The 26,547-nt window shown below is 43.9% G+C and overlaps 1 protein-coding gene across 9 annotated transcripts in view; it reads left to right on the forward strand.

Annotated features, from left to right (window-relative positions):
- Zbtb20 (zinc finger and BTB domain containing 20) overlaps positions 1 to 26,547 on the forward strand; it is a 257,502-nt gene that overhangs the window by 181,100 nt on the left and 49,855 nt on the right. For all 9 annotated transcript variants that reach the window (XM_032900209.1, XM_032900208.1, XM_032900214.1 and 6 more), the window contains one exon: positions 21,820 to 21,919. The gene's annotated coding sequence lies outside the window, so the exon portion shown is untranslated. The remainder of the gene's footprint in view (positions 1 to 21,819; positions 21,920 to 26,547) is intronic.

Below are 26,547 nucleotides of genomic sequence, written 5' to 3' on the forward strand. Positions count from 1 at the left end.
TGTTGTTTTTTTTTTTTTTTTTTTTTCCTAACAGAATAAATTAAATATGAAAAGGAAGGACTAATGTAATTCAAATAAACATGTTAATGACCCTGTTTTTCCATTTGGTAACTAGACCGGATGTGGTGGAATGCCAGTTTTTTACTGAGCCTGTAATTTAAAACTTTGAACAAGGACACTTTTTTTCCCTTTTATTTCCATCCTCCATTCCCAACCTCTTTTATTCTTACTAACACTCCTTACTGTCCAATTAGTTTGGGGACATGAAAACTGTCCTCATTGCTGCCTGGAGTTGTGGGCGACCCGGGTGGTTTATCTCTGTAGGGTGGCTCGTGAGTCTGCAGTTGGACTGGTGATTAACCTGTCAGAGCTCTGTACCTCTTCCAGGCAGGAGGAAGGAGGCCACTGGCCCGCCACACCTCCTCACAGGCCTTGCAGCCCATTCTTGCAGGTTTTACATGTGCGGACTTACGCTCTAGGCAGTTCTTCATCACGGAGATGTGGGGACAGATGAGCTCTTAACCTGGGAACTGGCCATGCATTCCAGCTACATTTTAGTCAGAGTTAGCTCCATGTCTTAAGAACTTTTTATTACTCCAACTAAAACTCTAGATAATTCCATGTACCCTCAAATAACCTCTACCCTTCACTCCTCCACCACCGCTCCTTCTCCCTTGTACCCAGAGCTTTCCACAACACCCTCACCGGACACACCACACACACACACACACACACACACACACACACACACACACAGCCTCTCCTGTCCCCCATGCCTCCGATGTACCACCTGTCTTCTGTAGTTTACACTAGTGAGCTCAGGATCCTGAATTTCTCCACACTGTGCTTGTGTAATCTGTTCCTTTTCCACCCCTGGAATGCACTGTCCCCTGGCATTTTATAGGCTAGAAGCCGTTATCTCTTGTTTCTTTTACTTTAGTCACTTTCCAGTGTTTGAAGGGAAACTTTTTGATGTGAACATATTCTGGTTTGGGTTGTTTTTTCCTAACTGACGCTGGCGGGAGGAGTGAAGGGGAGAGGGGGCTCTGGCCCTGTTACTTCCTGTTTGTTTTGTTCGGGAGAATGCAGACCATCTGTGTCTCTCCGACGCTCTTCTTATGCAGCCACTGTTCTCATTCGGAGAGTTAATGTTCTTAGTTTTCCTCATTTCTCACTAAACAATTTCCTATTTCTCTTCCAGAAACTCCTAAGCCCCTCATTAAATCTTTCTTCCTGAAATTTCTTATCTTAATAGTACCTCTGGATACAGTTCGGTCCCCATTAAGGGCAGGATACAAATTAAGTAAATGATAATGGGAGAGAGGAAAAAGGAGAAGGGGAGAGAGGAAGCTGTAAATGAGAGGGAAAATTAGGCATGCTTTTGAAAATGGAGTCCGAGAATTCTCAGACCCAGGTCCCAAGACCGAGAATACACTGCCCACTAGTGCCTCTCTGTCAGGTGGATGTCTTTAAAACCTGAATCTTCGAGCATGGCCAGAGAGGGTTCCTCCGAGGCTCACCTTCCTGGCATCACATAACGGTGTTGAGATTAGCCTTTCTTATGGCAATCAAGGGGACTTTCTCCTAGTCATCAGAATTTGTGGAGGTACATTTTTCTAGGCGATGCCCGTAAACAAGTCGCGTAACTGTCAGGATGTTTTGTCTTGTCTTTCAATGTAGCTTCACTATACAAAGTCTCTAAGCTCCTCCAGCTTCCGTAGCTTTTGGAAATCTGCCTCTTTATACCACTTAAGAGGGGCTGTTTGCTGAGTGCCATCTTCACGTCAGCTGTCACTGCATTTAAGAACATAGGACTTTCCCCCATTCGTGTTTAAAAACAAAAATCAACCGTCCCCCTTCAGTTCTTAAGGTCAGGATTAAAAAACTAAATAAATTCTAAGTTCAGCCTCCTAGAATTATGTCACCCAGTTTGAGTCTAGCAATGTGTTCCCAACAGTCCGCTGGGAAGCGAGGAGTGGCCATGGCCCTTCCCGGAGTGGTCAACAAGCACTGGTCATTGGTGTCCTTCTGCTTGTCCCTGCTGTAGTGCCTTCAGTCAAGCACATGCCATTTAAGCAGTGATGTATTAAAATGGGCCTGGTGTTGTCAGCAATAGCTAGACCAAAATCGATTGGCTATTTTTACAAAGAAAAAAGGAAAGAAAATTGGTCTTTTAATCTGGGAAAATCAAACCGCGCCTGCTTGCCTTCCACCTGTAGCTATGTGTGGGCGAGAGCGGTCTCCTTGAAGCAGTGCTTCCCTGTCCGTCTTTATTCCTGCTTGTCCACGTGGGGTCGGAGCACCCAGGGATCTTCAAAACTGAGTTTTCCATTCACACGAGAAAACGTGTATTCTATTTCTCTCAGGGGAAACTACAGGAAAAACAGATCTCCTCTTTGCTCCTCTTAAGATTTGAGTAACAACACAATACACTCGGCCTCTTCTACCGTTTAGTTTTTTTCTCTGCCAAGAAATCATATCCGAGTATGACATCACAGCGTGCTGCTCCAGGCTGCTGTGTGATGTATGAAGGCGAGGACCTTAATTGGGTTAACAGGGCTCACCAGGGGCGCAGGGTGGAGGGTGAGTTCTGCTCTCCCAGTTAGAGCCGCTCTAGGCTGTGTGAAAGAAACCCAGTCAGGCTAGGGAGGGGCTCCTCTCCCCAGGGATTGTGAACACCGGTGCTCTGTCTTCCTTTCATATATTACCAGCCAATGAAATTAATCTTTTGAAAAGGAAAAATGTAAACTGTGCTTTGTTTTTAATCTGCAAGAGAGTTGGGGGTGGGATTGTGCGGCAGGTTTGTTCTGTAGCATTGATTTGTGACCAACAAAGGAAATGTCTACTTATGAGACACAAATCAATGCCACCAGACTGTGAAAGTGCAAACAGAGATGTGAGAGAATTACTCAATCGTTAGTCTCCTATGGAATTTAAAACAGTCCTTCAGTTGTTCCAAAACCCACCTACACCCACCACCACCCCTCTGGAGAGAGGAGAGAGAGAGAGAGGAGAGAGAGAGAGAGAGAGAGAGAGAGAGAGAGAGAGAGAGAGAGAGAGAGAGAAAATAGAAGAAAAGTAGTAGGGAGGACCTCTTGTGATTTTAGAAAGTGAAGACAAGAGTCCTAAAACAGATAAGATTTCTGAAAGATCATCAATGTTACGATTGAGTTTCAGAGCCCCTCAGCCATGTCTTCAGAGGCTGTGCATTGCCGGGTTGTAGGAAACTGGTAGAGCAGTTTCTGCCTAGGCTTCTGCTTGGATCGGCAGTAGCTTCCACTGCTGTAAAGTTGACAGCTTCTTGCAAACTCTGCTTATTCTAAAGTAATCCACAGAACTTATTTTTTTTTATTAACAAAAGTTAACAAACATGCAAAGATGTAGGCAAAAAGCTAAAAAAAAAAAAAAAAAAAATACTTTGTGAAATCACCGATTTGAACAAACTGGGAAAGGGACAACTGACCTGATTCAGCAGAAAGTATGAATCCTGTCGTATCTATGTAGTTTGAAATTTCAAGAGTGTTAACAAGTGAATCTCTTGAGCACTGACTTCAAAATAAAAATCACAACTAGCAACCCTGATAGCTGCCGGCTCTAAGTGCCGCTCCATCCTCCCAACGCGAACTAACATTACTAGTTTGCTTACAAATCCTATTTCCAGACATAGCAAAAGGTAAATTTCAATACTATCCCTATTCTGCCTATCACAGATTGTAAATTATGCTAATGTCCCTTCAGGGAACTAGAAGAAAAGATGGTCAGATGATACACCACTGAATACTTCTTATAATAGCTTCTTAGTCTCTTCAGGTTTGTCAGTGTCCACATAGGCCAGAGTCTTGTGCAAAGCCCTGGGAAACATTAGAAGCCCAGAAATGCTTTCTACGATGGCTTCTCCATCCTCCTCTGCGTCTGCTTCCCTGATGGAGTCAGTCCCTCCTGACTCTCTCACCTGATGCAACAAAAGCTGATTCCTCCTCCACGTTAGTCACCTGCCTGAGGAGAGCAGGGGACTGATTGAAGGGATCAGATACTACCAGATCAGTGATGAGTTACTGGCCAAACCCTCTGAAAATAACCCTTCAATAAAAACACAATTATTACACTGTTACATTCTAATACCTCACAATCCAAATCTGGCAGAGTATCCCTCTGACTTACACCAGTAAATCAGAATAAACAAGGACCTTCAAGTGTCCAAATGGGTCTCCACCAAGTCTCCAGCAAATCCTGCATTCAAAAGTAGCATTATCTCTTTAGGTATGTGACTTTCCTAATCTAAAGCCGGTTAGAGAATACATTTAGCATAGTACATTAGGAGGGGACGGCTCTGAACAGCTGAGAGAGCACTGGCGTGCAGCGCTGGCAGTGCAGAGTACACTACACACAGTCCAGTCTGTGGCGTCGAGGTTAAACTGTGGAGAAGAGGGTGATTCTGCAGAGAAGTAGGAAAAATCTATTTTTGACAAGCAGGAATGATGAGTATTCAAAAGGATGACCCTTCATCATAAAAAATCAGAAATGGTATGAGTGTACTCCAACAAGAACGGGAATATCTGAAAGGCCTCTGTCTTATGAAGGTTTAGTGTGTACATTAGTGTGTATCATTTAGGTAGAGCATTTTGTACATACATCACTTTTATTTAGTAATTTTTTTTTAAATTTGGAAAATGGCGGTTTTGTGTGGTGCTGGAAAGCAAGCTAGAGAAGACTTCTCAGCGTGGACATCTTGGCTATGTGCTCCTGAGTGTTTTGTGCTCCTAAGTGTTTTGTTTTAAGTCCAGGGCTCTGACGAGGAGGCCTCTCCCTTCTGTTGACCTGAGGTGATGTGTGCTGTGGTCTGGAGGAAGGCACACTTGCTTATCCTTAGCTGGTTTGCTTTGTTAATGCGTCATTGTAACTGACCAGAAACATGGTACGGGGAGTTGCTTGTGTGCTTTTTCTTTGCTTGTGCAACTTTCCAAGCAGAAAATGTTCTTGAGACCAGATGGTAAAGAACAGTCAACTGCAAGTTCTACTCTGCAGATGTATTGACGCTTCGTGTCTTCTTGAAGCCAGTTCAGATACATTTGTGAATTCAATCTTGATTTTAGTAACCCTTGTATTTCTGCGAGGGCCTGTTTAACTAACAAGGAAAGGGGCTGGAATGTTTACTCCCATGGCCTCTGAGGCCAGCTGAACAATGGAACGGCAATGCCGCCAGCACATGCTGTTTTGGACACAGTGGATCACCAGGCTGCGGTGAACACCTTGTGTTGGTCACAAGCACAAACCATTTTTTGACTTCCGTGGTTTTCAATAGTGCACTTTCTTAGTACTTTTCTTTCATTTCATTTCTTTATTTTATTTAACCAGCATTTCATTTTTGCACGTTGTTGTTGTTGTTGTTGTTGTTGTTGTTGATGATGATGATGATGATGATGATGTTGTTGATGTTGTTGCCGTTATTTATCTGCTCAGCAATTTGGAAGTTTACTTGGAACACAGATGAGTTAAGATAAAAAGCTGTTTTTCAAAAAAAATGCCTCTAGTAAGTAAAAATGAAGATGCTATATCTGAATGAATGTGGAAAGTTGTCCCTCTGTATATTTTTAAAGCTTCTCAAACTATCCCCAGTTCTCAGCCAAATGCAGCCTACCCAGATTGTCTTTAGGAAAGTAGCAATTCACAGGGATTTGCAGCTAGCTGCATATCAAAGCACACTCTCTTCAGCCCCTGCTCATAGCTCCACCATTTTAGAATGTGGTGAGGGTGCCAGAGACCCACCATCTGTTTAATGGGCTAATTACGTTTAGCACATGCCTACTTCACAGTGATACCATGAGCGAGGTTGCCAAACATCATACAAATGTATATGTTTGTATATATTGATATATAAATACACACAGAAATAGTCGGATACATATATAGTAACATTCAGTGTTTCTGTGCTTTATTTCAGGCTTTCCTTCCAAGATATATTGTAGCCCTTCACTTGGGCACTGTCAGAATTTGTGTGATGTATGAAGGGTGGGTCAGACTGAGAGGGACAGTGAGATATATATAATATATATATATATGCCTATTTTATGTATATATTAAATATATACATTTTCCTGTTTTAGCTGTACTCCATATTTTCCCTCTTAAATCTTAATTTGTCTCTATTGTCAGCACAGCCAAATTTCATGACACTGTTTCTGTACCAAATATTTTAGCTCTTCCCTGTTAGACGTTGAGAATTAGTATTTTACTGAATCCCTTAAGCATACGGTTACAGCTTTTCTCTTGGATATCATATCTTCTATACTGACTCTGTTGTTAAAGCTTGCATATTCTTTCCCTTTCCTGATGATTGGGCAGCCCTTGACAATGTTTCTGCTGGTCTCAGAACACTTCCTAGGAGTGTGGTCTCAGGGACTCTAGTTAGTACAATAACTAGCTGTCAAGTGCTAGCCAAGAAAATTATCACTGGGTCCCAAGTTGGGTCAGCCTAAGCTGATTCTGAGGCTTCCGGCCAGTGTCCAGAGGGTTTCAGAAGGAAAAGAGAAGCAGACGGGGGCATTCCAGGTGAAGGGACTGAAACCAGCAAATGAATAGGCAGAAATGGAAGGGGAGAGTCATGGGTAACCAGAGTGCCTAGTCAGGATATGATACAAGCTCTGGGCACTGAGCTTTCTGTGGGGCTCCTTTGTGTCTGTAAGGCTAGCTCTGCAAGCTCTGGACCTGCTTGGCTTTGAGGGTGCATTGGCCTGAGAACTCCTGGGAGAAATACCCACTCCTGCATTCCAGACTATAAAACCAATCTGTAGCAAAAGATCACAACATAGGAACTATGCTGGGTACATTTCATTCTGTCTTTCCTAAGATGGCAGTCTTTGTAAGCTCCCTGCACCCAAAGCAGAAGAATGTTGTACTATACTGCTTTAGCCAGAGGCTGTTTTGTCCTATTTGTTTGTTTTGCTTTTGCAGATTTATGCTTACCATGGATTTTTATAACCAAGTTAGATGGAGGGGAAATAGCCAAGACGTAAATAGTCCAATCAGATAAGCTTGTATGAGCAAGGTGGGGGCTTTGTGCAAGAATACAGAGTCCTCCTCAGTACCAGAATGAGTGTTCTCATCTTAGGCATCAGTCTGATGTGAGAGGGGACCTTGACAGACAAAGGCAGAGCTATGACTCGTGTTTTCCCTTGGATAGATGAAAAATGATCACCTTGATATTTGCTATGTGACTTCTTGAGGTGAAAAACCCAGCAAGCCATGCAAGGCACACAGACCCTGGTCCGCAGAAAGCAATGTTGATGTGAGTGAGAAGGGAGATTACCTCTTATTCTCGTACATAGCACCTTCAAATGCTGAGGCTGGAAGGAATCCTTAGAGCCAGCCTGCCTAGCACCCTGCTCTACACGTAGGTCTATGCACTGCATTCCTTGCCTGTGGCCTACAACACTATAGACATGAATAGGGATCTAGAATCTTCTGAGACACTCAGGTAGCACCCAGAGACCACCCTATAGTTTTCTTCAGATTTTCTGTCGTAGTTTTAGATAATTCTAACTTTTCTTCTTCTAGCAACTGCTTTTTTATATCTTGATTACCTACTGGCTTCTCAATTAATTGCTTTGGAGACGTTTTATAATAATTAATTGCTGGGTTCCTATAAATGAGTCTAATAGTTAAGATAGGCGCTCAGATGTATCCTAATTACTACACAAATACAGTTCAGCTTACCAGATGGACATCCACATCTTCTTTTTGGATGATTGCTGAAATGCCCACAGAACTGTTTGGATGATATTAGACCTTTCAGACTTCTAGGGCTCCAGACACTTGTTGGGAGGTATAAACAGTACGGTCAGAGTTGCCCATTTGCCCTGTGTGAGCTGTGCCTAGGATGTGTGTAAACTGCTGTGCCTTTGTGAGGAATTCCCACGTCCATCAATTCCTCTAGTTCCTGTCATCAGACCAGTTACTACTAAGAATTGCCTGTCAGCCTCAAAACAGCTGGACGTAGTGTTTTGCTGATGTTTTGTTCAGTGTAAAGGAGAAAGAACATGGTCAGTGTCTGGTGTGGCTGGGCTCCCTTTCATGGATAGAGTCCATCACTGACAATAGACATTCAATAAAAGGGGCAGAAAAAAGTATAAAAAACCCTTCTGAATCACTTGAGGATATTAGCTCCAAGCTTCTGATATGGTTCTGTGTGGTTTGTTGCCCACATATGGTTATTATGATCTACTTGTCAGCGATGAGCCAGAAATACTCTCACTGTTGCAATGCAAAGTAACATAATAATCCATTTTTACCCTGCAAATTCATGTGGCCCATCAAGTCCTTGCTCAGATGCCAAACTCACCACTGTGAAAGAACTGGCTGACATAGTGCCCTAAAATTTCAGGTAAGTATAGTCACCTCACACAGCCATGGAGTGAGCCTGGCTTTTGAAGCCAAGAGAAGGAGAAGCAAAACTCTTCTCTTCCCTAAGTAAGAACCATTTGGCAATAGTCACAGTAGTTAGAGGGAATAGCCTTTTGTGAAGAAAATTGTGGTGTCTCAGGGCTGTTTTTATTAAAACATTTAGTCCACCAGAATACCAATTTTAAGAATAATTTCATTCACAAAGCATATGAACTAAACAGAAGAGTCTAGTCCCAACAGCTGCATCCCACCACTGTGATCCTGCTGTGATGCAGGGTGATTCAGTGGTCAAGATCCCTCCCCACTGCTCTGCATTTGGATATTTGTGAGGGGAGAAAAAAAAACCTAGAACACATTTCCTTTAATATCCATATGGCATGTAGCAAAACCACCAGAGAATACTAACCAAGATTTTTTTTTTTTTTTTGCCAATTCTAGCCAGATGTTCAGGTAACAAAAATAGACATCTTCTCCTCCTTCTTATTTTTTCTTTGTGTTTTCTTCTCCAATCTAATGCTTTCCTTGCTTTTATGATTTGGGACCACTCCTTAAAGGAAGTAGGCAAAGTTTATCCTATTTGCAAGAAACACACACATACTTTAACAGGTAGCTGTCTCACTGTGCCCTCTTGTACCCTGTGCAGCTGAGGAGCACGCGGAATAGCCAGACAGTCATCCCCAGGACGTCGTGTAGCTTCACTGGTCTAATCCACTGTTGCACATTACAGAGCAGTCAGAGGAGACTTGAGTTTCCCTCCCAGGGTCCTACCCCAAATGAGTAGCAGGAACATCCTCTACTGTGTGTGTAATTTCTGAAAAGTTCTCCATGATATCTGGGGTTACTGGCTCCTGGGGATACAAGCTTTAAAAGAGTGTCCTGGCAACGATTTCCCACAAGAGGGAAATGTGCGTCGGTGAAGAAATACAGACATAGATATCTTTGTAATATTTTTCTCATAAATATTTTAACTCGATATCAAGACCCCATTTGATCTTCAATCAAATGAGTGATTTAAGGAAAAAATTATCTTTGGGGGCTGGGGAGATGGCTCATTTAGTAAGATTGCTTGCTTTGCAATCATGAGAACGTGGGTTCAGAACCCCAGTACACACATAAAGTGCTGGACATGACTACATGCGCCTATAAGCCCAGCATTGGGGAAGTAAGAGCCAGATAGATCCCAGGGCTCACTAACCACCCAGCCTTCACCAGTGAAGCTCTGGTTAGTGAGAAACCCTTTCTCCAAGAAATAAGGCGGAAATAGTGACACAGGAACAGAACAAACATCCTTTTCTGGCCTCCATATGTGGGAACCACTTACAGTTGAAACACACACACACACACTTTACCTTTGTAATTTTTCTAAGTCGTATTTTCTGTCTTTCCTTCCTATCCTGGGATTTTGGGTAATCATCTTAACAGGTGGCTGGGAGGAAATCGTGTGTGAAAAGTCCTCATAGCTTATGGCAGAGCAGAAGACATGCTCAGGGGAGAGATACGCAGTTATCCCCCCACCACAAAGCAGGTAGTTCAGGGACACTGTGTGAGGCTGCATGGCCTACATGGGGAGGCACTGAAACCGTGTTTTCAGTTTCTTTTCCCTCCCTGGGAATGTATGCAATAAACAGAGCCAAGAAACTTTGAAATATACTCTGGTGAGACATAAAGGAGATGAGGAAAAGTCCTTTGAAACTCCAATTTAACCAGTGCATTCAGGCAGCCAATCCAGTGATATAACTGCCTCCTTTGTCCTTTGGGTTTGACATCTCTGTACACTAGGAAAGGGTTAGAGAAAATATCTGCTCCGTGTGTTTCCAGCACTTGGCTGTTTCTAATAGTCTTAAGATAAATACTTCTTTCCTGCATTTCCTTAAACAAGTTCAGCTAAACATGTCGGCTATCCCACGATGCATGGTTATTCAGTATATCACAGAAAAAAAAAAAAGAACAGAAGAAAAATCAACTGGGCCCTTCTCTCCTTCTCTCTCTCCCTTTGCCCCCTCCTGTCTGTCACACTACGTGAGGAGTTGAGAGTGTGCGTGCATATGTGCATGTGTGTGCATGAGTGTGTCTGGGAGGTAGACAGATTCCCTACCTGGAAATGGCTTGCTATTATTAGATGTTCAGTTACCAGGGGTTATGTAAGACAATTGAAGCTCTGTTTTTTAACAGAGACATGATTCATGCTGCTTGTAGTAACAGTAACCACCTCCAAGCGAGACAGAAACCAGACGCAGACAAAGGCTGGAGAAATCAATGCCGACTCACTGCAGCCCTTCTCCCGATACCCTCTGCCTTTCAATCAGGGCACTTAGGTTATCAGGAAAGGAGGCTCCTGCTAATTCTGGGTCTGTTCTGTCTCCTGGGACTGCCAGATAAATTCATGTGTCTGGAGCTAGACACAGGGAAAAGTCGGCTTCGGGAGCTGTGACATCTGAGCTCCCTCCCTAGGATCACCAGTGTTCCCCATCTGGCAAGGAGCAGGGCCTCACCTGTGCTAGGCACAGACGTCTCTGTGGTCTATTTAGAAAACTTAAGGGCTTGATTGACGTTAGGTTCACCCACTCTCAGAGCTTCCCTCTGGTGATGTTTTCAGCTTGTCAAGAGAACAAAGGGTGGCCTGGTGCTAGAGCCAGTACCCCCTTCGGTAGAGCTTTCCCCCAAACTCCAGCAGACTTGGACTTGGCTGTCAGCTCTCACCCAGATCAAGACCCTTCTCTGGGCCCTTCAGGCCACACCAGCTCCACAGGGGCCAAAGGTTTGCACGTCAGCCCCACAGCTGACTGGGAAGGCAGTGAATCGCAATCACAACTTTTCAGGTGAAAATGATCATAAGGCTTAACCGTGGTGTTCTTTGTCTGTGACTTTATATATAGAAAAAGATTTGCAGCTGGGGAAGTCGGTGACCTGACCAGGGTCATGCAGTTCCTGTCAGATGCAGAGAGAATATGCAGATCTGACTCTCTGATGCTACAAAGTTTGGTGGTAACGGGACTTTTTTGAGGAAAACTTTTAAAATTAAAAACAAAAAACATTTTGTCTTGGAAACTTTTAGAGTATACTGTACTATTCTCAGGAGGCAACTCAAAAGCTCTCCCCTCCTGTCTCTTAACCCCAGCCCCAAATGTCCATCTGTGTGACTCATGATGGAAACTCAATGGGGCAAATTTTCCTGTGTCTCCCCATGAAGTAGAGCATCCCAGGTAGTGTCTCCCTGTCCCTCCCAGTGACATCCCAGAAAGATGTGGGTATCTTAGGCTTCCTCCAGAGCCTTGAAACAAACGACTTCTGCTACAAAAAGAAGCTGGTGCTTGACTAGAAACCTCGAATGACTCAGAAAAAAGCTGTCCTGCCCCAGTTAATATACCCCACAGGCAGGCCGCCACCCTTCTCTCTCTCTCAAATTCATAAGGCACCCAGAAGGACAGCTCCGAGTGTAGGAATGACAGAGAGATGTCTAGCCATTTAGTTCCATCAAGTCAATAATCCCCTGCAATAAAATTTCATTTTTAAAAATATTATTATTGATTACTAGCAATGATCAATATCTTGATAGATTCTTAGGACTATTAACTATGGACTATATAAATTCTCTGCTAATGCACATGTTCTTTACCTTTCCAGGTAAAACATAAGTAAAAATTCTCATTTCTTATAGAGCATTTTTAGTTTTATCCTCTGTATACCACATCTTTAATGGAGGACAGCACTGAAATACTTCACATACTCCAGTTCATGAGCATTTATTTTCTTTTCTGCTAAAATACAAACATCTTCTGTTCCTGCAGTTTTAAGGAGAAAAGCTGTACTCTTCCTGCACAGAGTAAAACCTCCTGTAACTGCACCCAGGGATTATACTTCTAGCCCCCATCTTAGCACAAACTCACTGTTAGGAAATACGCTAAGTCTCTACTTCAGATAACATCTAATCTGCAGGACTCAAAGCCCTTTGATATCTGGCTGTTATGCACTGGCCTGAGAAAGCCTGCCCTGGGCTTTCTGTGCTGTGGCAGTAACCAGTTTTATGGGGAAGATGGAACTCAACTGTTTGGGGGCTTTGTGCTGTGCAAGCGGCCGCCAGGCCTGCTTCAGCTTACACAACACAGTGTGTCTCCAGACTGACTGGAGATGGAGGCTGGAATATGGGTGAAAGGTGGCAGAGAATTCCACAGACATTTGCCACATGCCCTGATGATGCCTTTTATTTTCATCAGGCTACCACGATTTAGATCATAAATAACAATTTTCCTTGACAAAAGCATGTCCCAGCACTTCCCTTCGTGGACTGTTTGGTGTTCTTTATTCTTTTATCTTTCCCTCTACTTGGTAAATACTAAGCAGTCTTGCTTCTAGATAAAATTGAGGCAGCCTTTGCTTTCTAGGTTTGGTCTTATTTACAAGCCTTAGAGACACGTAGTGGCATTTGGGGAGGTGATGGCAGCAATAGTGGACGATGGGGTTTCCAACAGTGTATCTATCATTCATTCTATCTGGACCTTCACCATCCTAAACCATCCCTACAGAAGTCACAGTAGAATGATCAGGCCTCTAACTACTGTAGTAACCAATAACACGACTCTAACCTCCTACTGTGTGCAAAGGCCTGTAGTAGATGTTGAGGTTTCTGTAAACTACTAGACAACCTCTGTTCCCTGTGACATGCTCCCAGTGATACATAAAGCAGTCAGTAAACAATGGCTATTTATCTAAATGCCAAGTCCTGTCAGAGGCCAACATCAGCCAAAGCATTCTTCACAACAGCATGAGGACTATGTCACTTCCTATGGGCCTGCAATGGGAAGGAAGTTTAGGTACAACCGAAAGGCAACAAAGATGGTATCCTGTTACTTTGAAAACAGTCGTTCGAAAGCTTAGGAATGCGATAGTATTTATCTTTCTGACCCCTAAACATTACCTTGGCAATACTAAATGGAGTATTAACAGAAAGACCTTATTTTATAGGTAGTCAGTGACTTTCATCATAGGCAAAAACAAAACAAACTTTCTCTTGATTTTCCTAAGGCATTTTCTTAGGTAAAATGATGTTCCATTAATCCAGTAGGCCTGGGCAAAGCTTGTAGGACTTCCTAAATTTATTTAACCAACAAAATTTTAAGATTTCTTTTGAAGTATTTATTTTGTGTGTCCTGTGCAGGATTGGGGGCTGGGTGGAGACATGGCAAGCACACATGGAGGTCAGGCTTGTGGGAGTGGTCAGTTCTGTGTTTCTGAGTTCTGTCATTCTCAGGCTTAGCAGAACGGCCTTCACACACTGAGCCGTCACTGGCCCAACTTTTTTATTAAAAACAATAGTTAACGGCTGGAGAGATGGCTCAGCTGTTAAAGGCTAGGCTCATAACCAAAAACAATAGTTCATTTCTGTGTGTGGGAGCTTTGTCTGCCTTGCAGTTTTGCACACATATGAATGCCTGAGACCAGGAGAGGTCAAGAGAGAGTGTTGGAGCCCCCAAAGTCTGTGATTTGACTTGTGGGTGCTGGGACTTGAAGCAGGGTTCTCTGGAACAGCAGCCAGTGCTTTTAACCATGGGACCACCTTTCGATGCCTCCTTTCCCCAACTCCTCTTTTCTTATGATACTTTTTAAGATAGCTCACTCTGCAGTATACCACCTTACAGGAGTGGAAAGGCCAGAATTGAAAAATCACACCATGTTGTAATGATCAGTACAGTGAACTTACTACTAACTGGAGAGAAGTTTCAGAATGGATCCAGTCTGCCCAGTAGGTGAGGACTGGAGAAGACAGTGTCTGAAGGAAGAATCAAGTGTGGAGGGAACAAGAAAGAATGGTTCTATCTTGACAAATGAAAACCAGAGGTGATTAAAGGAGATTAGGGCCCATAAACTCAGCATGCTGCACGGCGGCTGTGGAGGAGTTATGCTTAGCGACTGAGAAAGAAAGCAGAGAGTGAACAGAGCTTGGTAAAATACACTAAGGTTCACACATGGAAACCACGGGCAGGGTTGGAGGCCCCAGATGAGCAGATAGAAGACCTTACTTACCAATGGCAGCAGTGAGCAACTCATGGCCATCTGGATTCATCGGTGAAGACTTTAAGGGGAAACCTGCACATAAAAGTGGAGATGGATAGGAAACCCAAAGGCTACCCAGGACAGAACTTGATGATGAGCTGCTATAAGGCACACTTCAGGGCAGTGTGGCTAAAACCTGACGGTCCATGCTCCACTGCTCCAGTCCTGCTTCGTGGGCTATGGTAAATGACTGTGTCTCTCCTGAAGCATCTCGGCTGCCTTGTCTGTGTATAAATAGGAATGCAGTACCTTCGCAGAGTAAGCTTAGGACAGGAAGCTAAACAGTGGAAGCAGAGGTCCATTTACCATGGGCCAAGCATTGAGTTAGGGGTAGCCAAAATTGTCACTGAGGTGAGGGGACAGAAAAGGGAAAGTGAAATTCTCTCAGAGTATGTTATCTGGGAGCAAAGCTACTGGGATATGTCTTTGTACGTGTCTTGGTACTGTTTTTTTTTTTCCCAATAAACCAAAAAGTGGTTATTACAGAAAATGTAATACAAGAAACAGGGTATAAAAAGCTGATATACCAGAAAACATTCTGGTCCACAAATCAGGGACCAGTTGGGATCCGTATTTCAGAATTTAAAGAGACCTCATAACCAGGGTCTATGGCAAGCTTTCTGGACAGGAAGTTGTCCATTTGGAGTGACTTGGGGTGGGTAAGATGGGCTGTCCTGTCACGGCTATATATTTATTACCTGATCCCCAATTCTCTTACTTTAAATAAGAATCAGCTACCTGAAACACTAAGGCTTTGGGGATATACCATTCTTATTAACAGAGTTTGTGAATTGTCAAAAAGGAATCAGGGGTCTCTGTGGAGAATATTAATGTAGACTTGCTGTGACAAAGAGTTGCATGACGATTCCACTCTCGGTGGCAGGGCCATCCCAGGGGTCTTTGAGCCATCAGCGGTATTTCTCCTGGACATGAGTATTAACTGGTGGTTAATTAACGAGCTACATTTTAAAACGGGAAATGGTTTCCTAGCATGGAAAGGCTGAGCTCCTGACCAGCCTGTCTGGCCGTGCCGCCTTTCGTGCCTTCCTTGTTTCAATGGTTTCTCGCCGTTTTCATCAGGTGGGATTAGTGATGTCCACTAGGGAATTTGTTTCCAGTAATTAGGTAAAAAGTTAAAAGTCAAATAGATTTCTTTAACGTGGTTAGTGGCGTCCCAGGTTGATGAGCTCCTTAATTCCCACTATTTTCTTCTCAGGAGGCTATTAGAATTTTAAGGGATCTTAAAATCATAAAACTCATCCCTTCCTTCTACCGATGGAAAAGATGATCCACTGAGAAGCCAAATGAATCACCTAAGGTCACCCAGACAGTTCTAGAATTTTCTTTCCGTTCTCTTAGTCTCACTCCTTTGAGTTAGTTCTCTTTGAATTCTCTCCCTGTCCGCCCTTCTCTCTCTCCTCTTGTACATACACACATGCTTGCATACACACATGCACACACACATGCACACATAAATGCATATACACACACATACACGCACGCATGCATTCTCTATTCCCATAGTTAAATCACTACTGGCTGTTTCTTTCCTTGCATTTACCCTGGTGCTGTGAAATCTCTCACGCTTCAGTTTATGTGCTAGTGGGTCTTTGGCAATTAGTAACCCCTCACCACTGACTCACTACTTCATTTAGAGTGAAGAAATGAGGGAAACAGAACAATTTTAAATTTACTGTGATCTTCAAGACAGCTTCTTCTACACCTGGGAATTGCTGTTAGACAATTAAGGTTAGGAAAGCTCATTGAATTTCTCAGAGGAAAGGTGTTATTTGAATTATTACCAGATAATTATTGTTAAAAATAACAATAATGTAAAAATGGGGCCGTGGCATGTTTGAGACAGTATCATTCTTAAGTTCCAGAAGTTGAGAAAAAGTTATTGGAAATCTAGAAACAACAGTTTGTTGTTGTTCACAACATACTCAATGTCAGAAACTCCTGGAGTTCTGATATCTGATGACTGGAGAATCAGAAGCCATGTTATTCAGTTAAACTGCCCCTCCGAAAACAAACCCCTATTAGAAAAGAGAATGTCAGGTGTAGGACATTGGTACCCAGACCTGTAGCATCAGCATCACCTGGGGACTGGCCGAAATGTAGAACTGCGGACTCTACCAGACATGCTGATTCAGAAAGACCAATGATTTGAGTGGTGGTTAAAACAGAGACTGATGAAACATTCCCATCTTCACTTAGAAAGGAATTATGAAGGAACTATGCATATTGGAATTTCAAGGCCAGTTTTTTCCCTGTGGCTCTGAAATCCCAAGGAAATGGCTCCCTGTGGGACCAAGGCAGGAGGCACTAAAGCACCTGTGAGAATTGTTTTTAGTGGCAAGAACACAGAAGACCTGAGCTTGAATTCTGTCTCCACCATCTTCAACCTTTCTAATCACAGACCTTCCCATGAGCTCTCTGCGTTCCTCCTCTGTACACTGGAATATTAATCAGCAGAGCTGAGAATGCTCTCACACATGCGGATCTGTGGTCCCTATACAATGTGGACATCCATAAACAGCTGCTCTTCTTTCACGGTGCCGTCCGTGTGAGCTTCCGGCCCGCAGTGCCCTCCCATCTTACACTGAGCTCTGAGGAGTGAGTGGCAAAGGCCACGCTGAAGTCAGACCTCAGCCGACAGTTCCTCACGTGACACGGGGCTTTGTGTTCCTTAGCGGCTCTGCTCAACCAACTTCCAAGGCAGGTGTGCAGAGACACCATCAAAGCAACAGGCTGAAGAGAAGTGACCCTCTGTCTGTTCTGTGTCTGACACCATCATGAGACTTGCTGGGTGCCAAGGGCAGACTCTTTATTACAGTGCTGATGTAGGAGGCAGGGGCAATAGCTGCATTTCCAGGAAGTAGGTAGAAGGGGAGGCCGCAGCAGCCCTTCCAAATTACCTTCTAACTTAGAAACTTAGTACACTGGATATGGAAGTCATTAAGGGGAGTAAATATGAAACCCGTGAGGTCATTTGCACCGAGTCCTCTTTTAGAGCGTAACTACCCTCTAAGCAATAAAACATGACGGACCATGCAGTAGCTCGGATTAGTAGACCCTCAGGTGTGTGCAGGCACCTGAGAGGGGAAATAAGGAAATAGGGGTAGAAGATAGTCTGCCAAAAACCCTGGAAGATCATAGCAGCAGGATGTGAAGGAGAAGGCTTGATTAAAGGACAGGAAGATTATGGCTCTGCTTAATTACAAATTTCACACTTTTAGTAGTAAACTATTATGTGCACCGAACATGTACAGTTACCTAATTACATAGCGGATATCTGTATATTGCCAGGTAATTGTTCACTGTAATGTGGGAGAATATTGATCAGCGATTTTCTTTATTATCTTAATGTAGTTGCCAGGAGGTAAAAAAAAAAAAAAAAAAAAAAGATCAGTGGGACGGAGAGTTAGTCATCTCTAGCCATACGTTGTAGAGAGAACAAGGGACAGCTTGTGAGCCCAGTTTTGCTGAGTATGTGGCTACTAAGGTAAAAGGTTCAATGCATAGCACCTCTCCACCATACCAGCCAAAAAGTTGGATCAATATTACTATCTTCTTCCTCTGCTGGGTACCGATGAGTTGATGAGGCCTTTGGTACTGTACACTACTATTTAAGAGGAAGACTTCCTGGCCAGTAAGTGACTGATAGACCCTGAAAGATGTTTCATTTGCTATGGTAAACACCACTATCCCAAGACAGTTGTTTTGGTTTTAGTTTTAGTTTGGTTTGGGCTGTCTCTTTGTTCATTTGTTTTGTTTTAGCCTTTCATTTAGGACAAAGAAAAGATGAATCTGTTTGAGGTCAGAGGAGAAATGGAATAAATAATACTTCTTCCATCTCTGGGAGAAAACAAGGCAAGAAAATGAGAAGAGACTTGGGACAGCCACCTGCACGTTTCCATAAGTAAACCCTTAAATAAGGAGAAAAATAAGTGCAAATTTAAACTCACCCAGAACAGGGAGAGTGAGCAAGCTTGCTGGGAAAGGAAGTATTAATGTAGCAAGACTGCCAAACAGCTATAATGAATTTAACTGTAGCATTGCTGTAGCCTGTCTCCATGAGGAGCCATAGCTGAAGCCATGGCCTTTAATCCTCGGTCCTGGTTTATCAGCCTGGTGGTATTTTCAGTGTTGTCGTAATTGTTACTTCTGGTAATGTTAGAAAACTCTGCTTCTTTGCTGTTTTGATCCACCCTCATTTGAAAGCATATCGAAACATAAAGTGCTATTTATACTCTCTGTCTGTTGAAGCCAATACGTGAAGCAAGTTTGTTATTTTTGAAACATAGTGTACACCCAAACTCTCCCTGTCTCTAATCTGATCATTGCTCTTGGTGATCTGGTGGCCTTATTGGTATTCGGCAGGCACTGACGTGTTTAAAGATACAAGACCTTCTCTATCAGTTGTCCTTGTTAGTTCTAACAAGGATGAGTCCTTGAGCAAGTTGGCTCCCTTAATCCCCTGTCTGAATACAAGGACAGTGGAGGAAATGAGCTTCGAAGTCCTCAGTTCATCCTCAGTTTCTAGGCCTTCTAAGCAAGATTCTTTATTCCTTCGGAATTCCACTCAGCCAACACTCATCCATATTCAAGGCATTGCTTATGCAAAACGTTGTACTATGGACATAGGAAAAGAGGCATGGTCCTTATTCTGCACACCATAAAAAGACGTTGCCAACACCTCTGTAGCCAAAGACAGAGTCATAAAAGGAAAGTCTTGAGAAATGCACTGGACCACAATTCTACCTAATGCTAGAAACTTCAGGATGAAGACCCAAGATACAGGGCTGCTGTCAGTATTTAAGCTGGCTGGACAGTGGACAGCCGAGTGGAAATAGGATTGGTCAAAAGGAGTGTGACCTAAAGGTAGTAGACTGAGCACAGAAACCCAGCAAGTCCTGTCTGCCCAGATTCTTGCTGGCCTCTCTGTGCAGCATTCCTTCTATCTGTGCATGAACAGGACCATTTCTTAACCCGGGGTCATAAGATCTTCTCTTCCGAAGAAGGTATGTCAGAATGTTTGTAGTCTTTTCCTACACAGAAAGGCTCGTGAAGAGTAGAACAATATCTTTAAGCTTCACGATCTGCTTTTAGGAAAGGGCTTCTAATTTCTATCTCCTGCTTTGCAGATAAGAGTCTTGTTTCTGCGGCTTGCCTTATGATGAGAGGAGGCAGGAGAGAGGAAGACAAGAGGGGGGGCAGAGAGAAAGGTTGCATCTGAAGCCTCCACCCTGGGGTTTCGTCTCTGCTTTCTGGAAGTAGGGAGACAAATGGTACAGTGGTGACTGGAGTTAGTAGGATGCGCCAAGGGATCCTGCAACTCAGTGCTTGAGGATTCGGGGCATTCCCCTTTGAGAAATGCTTCCTAAATGAGGTGGCATTTAATGGCTCTTAAAGAACCTATATGGAGACACTAGAAAGAGAAAAATACTATGAACATGAAGGGAAGAATGGGGCTTCGCTGACTTACAGAATGAATAGAAATTGGATTGGGACTATCTTATAACAGTACACAAGGAGTTTTTACTCTAAAGAGTGTTACACAAAATGTTTAGGCTGGCATTTTAGGACGCTGATATAGCAGTGGTAGGAAGGTTTAGTGCTGGTATAAAGTGGGGAGAGACTGAAGAAGAGAGGCAGTCGGGAGATGTTCTCAGAGGTTCTGGCAGCAGGTGGTGAAGAGACAAGAGATTCAAGAAAGTTGGCCAGAGGAAGAACCACAGGTTTGGTGGGTGATTCCATACGAGAAGGCAGAAGCATCGGGATAAACATCAGTGTATCTGCTCAGCTATAGACAAGGCCCACAGTACAAATGCCAGCAGCAGTGAGGAAATGAGAACCCTGGGGAAGCAACAGGTTCTGAAGAAAGGCGAGTGAGACTTCTCTTTAAGTTTCTAATTTAAAAGAGTCTGATACTATTCAATAGCGATGGATAGTCAGCAGCATTAGAGACCCTGATTTGCTCATCTTTTCCACGGGTCTACTAGATACAGTATGCACACTGGGTGAACAGATGGTGAGTGCACTGGTCACTGGCCGATTCACATTATAGGTCTGGTGCACTTCAGAAAGTAAGAGCTAGGGACAGCAGTAGAGATACTCTCTGAGAACCTGCTTGCTGAGGTCTGGGCAAGTTTCTAGACAAAGCCTGCAGTGAGAATGTTAAAGAACTCATCTATCCAGGGAAGAGGAGAAGGAAAACAAGCCAGTCCAGGAGACAGAGCAGCAGACAGGAGACAGGGAAACAGTCAAGACAGTGACCTGCCCCCATCTGGTAAGTTTCAGAGACAAAGTGAATCCTGAACAGGACCCAGAGGGCAGGGATGCGGGTAGGGAAGAGCTGGGGGCTCTAGGGACAGATCAGAATCTACACTTTCTAATGCTGTACTCCCTGGGGTTAAAGGTTCTCCTGAAAGAGAACAGAGAGAAGGCAAGAATTCAACCCATGTAAGTGACTGTCTTCAGGAGAAGTAATGGCTGAGCCGTAGAAAGGCAGAGACAGAAGGGAATTAAACATACCAGAACTGTGATACACAGGGGCACCTTGGAGTACTATGCAGCCTTAAAAAAGAAGGCAAGTTGTCATTGCACAACATGAGGGAACCTAGAAGCCATGAGGTACAGTAAGCCAGGCACAGAAAGATAAATACAGCATAAATATCTCTTTTATGGAATCCAAAAGAGGTGGAGCACTCGGAAGCAGAGAATAAAATGGTAGCTCACATAGGCTACAGAGATGTTGTTCAAAGAATGCAAAATTTTATTTGAGACAAGACAAATAAGTTCAAACATTTTTTTCTCTTTCTTTTCTCCATTCTCTTCTTCCAGGCAGCTGCTGAGACTTACAGTTTGACTGCTCTAATATCTAAAATAAAATAAAAAAATAATGATTATCTCCACAAAACATAAATAAGTGAGGAAATATCTATGCTAATTAGCTTGATTTGTCGATCCCACAACGAATACAAATCTGAAAACATTGAGCTAACATTCTATGTGCTACAGATAGGTATAATTTGTGTCGACTAACAACCAACCAGTATGTGGAAACCACGGAATGATGCTACTCCCGGTCTCTCCCTTCTGATCCCCACTCAGCTTCCCAGAGCCGCTCCGTCTGCACTGCCGGGGTGCTCTGATGTCGGAGACCATCCCAGGAGTCAGCAGAGACACTACAGGGACAAAGCCCCTCTCTGGCTTGCCACCTTCTGGAGCCAAGATGCAGGACCAGCTGCAGCCATGTTCCTTAGCTCATCTCTCTTAAACACTGTTAAACAAACGAACAAAGCTTGCAATAGCCATGTCCTACTCAGTTAATGACCCGTTTGTGTTGTTGTTTGTTTCTGCTAGATGCAGCCACTCTCTGTCCCCTGCCCCAATGAACATCTGCACTAGGCCCAAGCCTTGGAGTGATTTACTGAAGAGTAACGCCAATTATCTGGAAACTACTGTAAGTACATTATGCCCCTAGTGAACTAGTTTACTTTGTTTAATAGGTGGTGGTGGTGGTGGTGGCAGCAGGGGTGGTAATGGTGGTGGTGAGCCACACAGTTGTAAAAGCAGGTAAAATTTCACACAGCTTCATCTCTCAGGTTCAGCAAGAGCGACCAGTCCTAACACCCGCAGTAGTGTTCAGCTACCAGCACTCACGGCATGCATACCTGGCTAGTGTCCTCCCCGCCCATCTGCTGTGGTTGTGTCGTTCTGGATCTCTGTACACCCGGCAGGAATAGAGCTGTTCTGCTTGGTCCTGTGTGCTGCTCCCCAAGATGGGTGTGGCTCCTCTCCCTGTGTACTTAGCTCATTGTTTACTGGTCTGTAGAATCTCATGTCATCCTGGTCAAGTCTGTGAGCCAGCTCAGTTTGCCCACACCTACATGAACTCTGGAATACATACATACCAGACTGTTGTCTCCCTGCAAGTGCAACAGCCAACCAAGGCTTGCCTTTAGGACTCTGGGCCCCTTCCACCATATTTCCAGCCCATCCTACCAGCTCTGCTCTGCCTCTGGGGTGCATGGCTCTGTGCAGCTGCTTGGGTTCCTTGTACACTGGGTATTTCTATATAAATATAGCTCTCACAAGAAAGTGTGCAGAAATGAGATAAGGCAGGAGATTCAATATCCACAGGGAAATAATGAAAATTTATTAACTAATTATATTTAAACTAACAGATGAATATATGCTTTTTTTACAGTAAGAAACTCCAAAAGTTTGAATTGTTTAGACGCTATGCATGTAAACTAATTATACATGGACTCTCACTTTAATTGTACTTAGGGTTTTTCTGGATAGTATGGGGCAGGTAATGGGATGACTTTTTACTGAAGTCTCTGATACCAGAAAACACTAAACCTGGGAGGCTAATAATCTTCTTAGGTGCCAGGTAGGACTGTCACATTCATATTACCTATGTCTTTAGCTTTTAGCATGCCTCAAAACCAAAGAAATGAAGCTGGACTTGTGTTTTGCGTCTTTCCCCCTGTAAAGCGTCTCGTGCATGGTGTTGGTGGTAGCTAGTATGCAGCTGATGGCCAGGCCAAGGTGGGGAGTGAAGGGCGTTGAGGACTGGGGACTGATGGCATGAGAGGAGACCTACACTTCTTCAGTGTGTAAGCACACAGGGGACTTGCTTGTATAGTTTATCCTCACGCTGAAGTGCAAGAAGTGCATACTTCTCACGTCTGAATAGTGTCTCATGTCTGACTTCTCCTTCAACACAGAGTAAAGCCTGGGCCGGTAGAGCAGCCATGCTCGGGTGTAGCATGATACCAAGGTGGCTATATTCTTTGTAGCTCCTACATTCCTGTGCTGCAGAGAACTCTGACCTAAGAATTGGGGTCTTTCTTGGAAATTGCAAGGAAGTCTACAGTCACCTGTCACAGAAAAATATTTCATATTCTCCTGAGCTTCAGAGATGGGGTAGACTGAGTTACAAACCCAATAGTCTGTGCTGTTCAGAAACTGCTTCCTTACACAAACAAAAGAAATAATCCCTAAGGTGGGAAAAATATAAAAATGTGAACTTTGAACCAGTGTGCCCCTTCCTGGGACGTCTGGCTCTCCGTGCCTGTTCTCACTGTTTGAAAGGTAATGGTGAAGCGGTGCTGGATTTGAACACATTACCCGCACACGTGTTCAGGCCTGCCTACTGACTCACTGTTGTGATAATTAAATGAGATGGTGTATATATAGGGTCTGGCACGGCAGGGATGAGTATGTCTACTCAATTCACTAAGATTTACTGAGCGTTCAGTGGGTGTCGCTATTCTGGGCACTGCGTTATGTAGCAAGGAACACAAACAGAGCCCCACTTATTCAGTTTCCCTGCTCTATAAATGGCAAACAGAAAAAATAGGTTCATGGAAGCTAACAGGACTGATGTGATTGTATTTTGCTTTTTCCTTCCAGAAAGTATTGAGGACCAGGGTAAAGGAAATGCTAATGTAGAGGGGAAGCAGTAGGTGCCAACCCATCTCCCATTCCCTGTCCTAAAGCATGATCCAGTGGCCTCTCAGGACTCCAGTGCCTGGGCTCACGTGTTCTCAAGCTTCCCTTAGAATCAGGCCAAAGAAGACTTCCTTCCAGGACAAGCAAGCAGTCAGACCATAAGGCCCCACCCCAGGGCCATGCTGACTCCTTCACAGAAGGTGCCTGCCCTTGCCTTCCAGTTTAACTGATTCAGAAATGAGATCCACAACTCTCTGTTGTTTTGTCTCTAGAGCTTCACCATGCCTAGAGAGTCCCTTAGTCTCACCTCACCTCGGGACCCTTCATTCAACTCCCTTCAGTTAAAACGTTCACATGGGCCATTATTTCCTGCCAGCATACTGACTGTGGTGAGGCAGGAAAGACACTGAAAAAAAGATTGTAAATCAGCCCTGCCAAGAAGAAGGGGGAAAAGATTGAGATAATAAAATGCTTTAATCATGAAAACATTTTAAATTAATGTGAGAATACTGGGCCAAGTCATGAAAGGATAAATTGTAAGAAGGCGTGATAAGCAAGAGTCCTTTAGGTTGGTGTCCGTGAATAGACCACAGTGTTCAAGCTGATGGGCTACTGCAGCTTGCTTGACCCTCAACGCTAAGGACCTCTCAACACAGCCACAGCAGTGACATGTGCATGAACAGAAGGGGGGCGATAACATTCCTTCTCCATCCACAATAGTTAGCCCCTGAGCCACATATTGAAAACGCTGCTAAGATGAAGAAGCCTTACTCACAGCTAATGTGAACACCACAGAACTAATATTTTTCCAAACGATCCACTATTGAGCACTTGGTTCTGGACCAGCACTGTGCTAAGCACAACCTGCCTCATCTCCTTTATTCTTACCCACAGCCCATAGCTGGAAGAGGCATCACTCTTCCCATTTTACAGATGGGGAAGATAAAGGCTCAGAGATGCAGAATACCCTGTCTTGGGCACGTGGCTACTAGCTAGTGGAGCTCAGTTTTCCTAAATTCCACTCTCCAGGTAGGAGTGTTGGTAGCATTTACTTCACCCCCTCTGCCATCGCCAGGCACTGTACAGTTAAGGAGCAGAGTACGTAGGGAAATGGTTACGACTCCAAAAAGGCATCACGATCTAAATTATCTTGATCCAGCGACTGCGTAATTATTTATCAAAGGGAGGTTCTGACTAATTCTTTCCTATCCAAGCAGGCTGATAAGCAGAAAGCTTGTTAATGTGCAGACGAGGGTGGGAGCCCAGTGGAAGGAGAGAGGGAGAAAGATGGGAGAGAGCACTCGCCTCTCAACAGACCCTGGAGACTGATAAGAGCTCACATGGATAAAATATTTATTTTTCCATATGTTGCAGAAAGCAGTGCTGCCACTGTGTGTGTGCAGTGTGTGCGAAGGAGTGTGAACTGTATACATCCAACACCACCGATCTGCCTAATTTCCATGCATTTAACAGGCTTAATACCTAACAGCGCGCCCATATGTTTTAATGCATATTTCTCTGCACAAACAATATGGTCTAGTTCGGGAAGAGCCAACATCCTCCACAGCCTCACTCACTGCTATGTTTCAGCCTAAACTTACTGCCGGGGCCAGCACAGGGAGAGTTAAAAGCCAGAAGGTTCTGCTGGCTAGCACAGCTGCCCTTCACCTTAAACGCCTTCCTACTTCTTAAAGCAGCCTTTTTCTCATAACAAAAATGTTCACAGTGGGGAGATGAAAATGTTTTTGTTCTCTTTGGACAATTGGGACATGTTCAGTCAGAATGTCAGAACTGACCGTTGAAAGGCGGGTGCCTGCGGCCACACTTTTTTCTCTCTCTCTCTCTCTCTTTCTTTCTTTCTTTCTTTCTTTCTTTCTTTCTTTCTTTCTTTCTTTTTTTGAATGCAGAGCTGCACCACAGTGGCGGGAGGAAGTGCACAATGATTGGCCTGTTTTTCTGTGGAAGTGTTCAGGGTACACCCAGCTTTGCTTTGCATATATTTACGAAACATCTGCCCTTTTCTTGTTCTGAAGTCTCTCTCCCTCACAGCCCCATTTCCCCTCTCCCCCGGGTTTTTCTTTGTTGTTGTTGGCTTCTCTGACTTCTTCGAAGTTTTCATTTTCCGGTCGAGGGGCGACCTCATCAGAGTGTATAATTTTGAGAGAGAGGGAGAGAGGGAGAGAGAGGGAGAGGAGAGAGAGAGAGAGAGAGAGAGAGAGAGAGAGAGAGAGAGAGAGAGAGAGAGAGAGAGAGAGAGAGAGAAGCGCACAGCAGTCAGGAGAGAACAAACTTGAAAGAGACTGAGAGGCCAGAGAGAGCTTGGCAAACCAACCTTTGGCATGGTGACCAGGAGGAAGGTTCTGGTAGGAGTTTAGGCTCTGAAGTGCTGCCTGGAGTCAGCCAGTGTACTGCTGCCCTCTACAGGAACCAGGGGATAGTGCAAGCTACTCAGGCTAGTAGAAACTTGTCCTCAGATGTGCCATGTTTGTACAATTCTTTTTGTGCAACCAGAGAAGGCATTTTCGGTTAATTACAAGAGCGTTTGCTCTTTCCTCCTGATAAACCACAAACTGGAAAAATGGGTCATAGAACAGCACCTGTGCATGTCAGACAGTCTGCTGCTTTGTG

Source organism: Rattus rattus, chromosome 4, assembly GCF_011064425.1.
Source record: "Rattus rattus isolate New Zealand chromosome 4, Rrattus_CSIRO_v1, whole genome shotgun sequence".
NCBI lineage: Eukaryota > Metazoa > Chordata > Mammalia > Rodentia > Muridae > Rattus > Rattus rattus.